Source organism: Mus pahari, chromosome 22 (genome assembly GCF_900095145.1).
Source record: "Mus pahari chromosome 22, PAHARI_EIJ_v1.1, whole genome shotgun sequence".
NCBI classification, from domain to species: Eukaryota; Metazoa; Chordata; class Mammalia; order Rodentia; family Muridae; genus Mus; species Mus pahari.
Window position 1 is genome coordinate 25029062 of NC_034611.1, and position 2943 is coordinate 25032004.

The window sequence follows — 2943 nt, forward strand, 5'->3', positions numbered from 1 at the left end:
AGTACTTCACAGCCTAGGCTGAGAGCCATTTTCGTGCCCTACTCTTTGTGTATCAGAAAGGGAGAACGGCATCATCAATTTGTTCAGGTTTGATTTAGGTGAGGATATCAGGGCCTTACCCAGGAATATACATTAATCGAGGTAGGGCCTTTCAGATCCTTCTAACTTGTGCTGCTTCTCCTCTACATTCCCCCAACATTTACAGCTTATGCTTCCATTATCTAATGATGATGTACTATTTTGTGGTATTTCTTCATTGTGATGTGTTTTAATGTGACTTTCAACCTATTACTTACAATTTTGTATTCTTCTTTATGAATAAGGACTATATAATCATGAGTGTACTGTTTTTAATAGCTTACTACTATGAATGTATTTATAAAAACAATGAATTTATAAAATTTTTAGGCAAATGGATGGATCTGGAGAATATCATCCTGAGTGAGGTAACCTAATCACAAAAGGACACACATGATATACACGTACTTGTAAGTGGATATTAGCCCAGAAGCTCACAATACCCAAGATACAATTCACAAACCAAATTAATTTCAAAAAGGAGGAAGACCAATGTGTGAATACTTTGATCCTTCTTAGATGGGGGAGCAAAATACCCAAGTAAGGAGTTACAGAGACAAAGTGTGGAGCAGACACTCAAGGAATGAACATCCAGAGACTGCTACATGTGAGGATCCATCCCATATACAATCATCAAACCCAGACACTACTGTGAATGCCAACAAGTGCTTGCTGACAGGAGTATGCTATAGCTGTCTCCTGAGAGGCTCTGCCAGTGCCTGACAAATATGGAAGTGGATGCTCACAGCCATCCATTGGACTAAGCACAGGATCCCCAATGAAAGGACCCAAGGAACTGAAGGGGTTTGTAGCCCCATAGGAGGAACAACAATATGAACTAACCAGTAACCCCCAGAGCTCCCAGGAACTAAACCACCAACCAAAGAGTAGGCATGGTAGCACTCATGGTTCCAGCTACATAAGTAACAAAGGATGGCCTAGTCTTTCATCAATGGGAGGAGAGGTCATTGGTCCTGTGAAGGATCTATGCCCCAGTGTAGGGGAATGCCAGGGCCAGGAAGCAGGAGTGGGTGGGTTGGTGAGCATTGGGAGAGGGGAGGGGATAGGAGGTTTTAGGAGGGGAAACCAGGAAAGGGGATAACATTTGAAATGTAAATAAAGAAGATACCTAATTAAAAAAGAAGCTTTCCTTGATTTCTACCTTCTTCACAAAATCTATAACTCAAAAATTTTATTCTTTAAAAAATCATGAGTGTACTATTTATTAATTTTTTGAGAATTTATTACTCAGTCAAATTCTTTTATTTTTGTATATTGTATTTGTTGGGGTTTGCTTAGGGTAGCAACAGACTGGTTTAATGACAGGGGCAACTGATTGGGAGACTCTCCAGGTACCTACTGTTTTGAACTGAGGACTGGAGAACCAGACTTGGACTAGAAAGGCAGCCTCAGAAGTTCTCAGAAGTAGGACAGAGTTGCATGAGAGCCAACACTGAGAAAGACGAACCCCTTCTTCTCCGTTTCCACTATCACTCTCATCAACACCCAAGGTAAACTGTCCAGTCAGGCACATGGGCTTGCTCCTTGGTTCTCTTAGATTTATGAATAGGAAGAACAGAAGCTGAAATCTTCCAGGGATTCCTTGGCCCTTCAGAAGACATCATGGATTCTCAAGAAAGGAATGGATAACTAGAGTAACCGATCAATAAATATTATAACAGACCTGCATTTATAGACCCTTGCCCCATCAGAAGGTGATTGGGCTTTTCAAAGCTATGACTCCTGTGCTTTTTGTAAAATTATGTATACAATAAGGTTATCTACTGTGGTGGTTTCTATGATATAGTACCCCTATCTTGGGCACTTGAGTTCCTGGACCTCAGGTGTTGACTGTTTGGGGACACTTAGGATGTGTGGCCTTGTCGGAGGAAGCTTGTCACTGGTCAGATTTGAGGCTTCAAAAGCCACACACTGTTCCCAGATTGTTCTTTCTTCTTGTTTGTGGTTTAAGATGTGAGCCCTCAGCTCTCAGCTTCCAGTTCCAGGAGCCTTGCCTCCTCACTGCTAGGCTTTCTTACTGTGGTGATAAAGAACTCTTATCCCTTTGGAACTGTAAGCCTTAAATCAACTTTTCCTTTGATAAGTTGGCTTGATCATTGTGTTTTATCACAACAATAGAAAAGTAACTAATATAACAATTCATATGGTCTTACATAGTTGTCTTAGGGATTAATTTAAATAAGGTAGAATATAAAAAGAATGGCTATTAAAACAACTGCTACATAGTAGGTATTCAATAAATTTTACCAATTATGAACTGTATGCATGCATGAAGCAGCAGTTATTTTCTTTGCCTTTGAGTAGTTGCAGTTGGAAAAGGAAAAAAAAGGTAACTAAATTCATTTAAACTTCATACTGTCTTGGAATTAACAAGAGATATTTTTATTATATATGAGGTTTTGAGAAGTTAATATGGGGTCACACAGATTATGTGACACACACAGCCACTTGGCAGGCCTGAGGCTTGGGACATCTTTTCATAGATCCACTGCCCATTAACTTGGGGAGATAAATAATGTATAGTTTAGGGTAGTTATTTAGTTCAATTCTATCTGGAATATTTTCCTAAGGGCAATCTGATATGACAGTTATTATCCGAAAATATCAATACAATCAATTAAGGTTTGAAGATTATTGCAGTCTAGGGAGAAGGGTGGATTTATACAAGCTTTACATATATAAAACTTAACTGAAATTCAAGATAATGCAATAAACACAATGTTTTTAAATGTAGTTCCTTTAATAAGCATAAGACAAAGAGGCTGGTCTCTGAGGTTCAGTGATTAATAAAATAATAAGCAAATGCCTTCAGGGTGGCTTATATGCTGCTGTGTATAAACATCA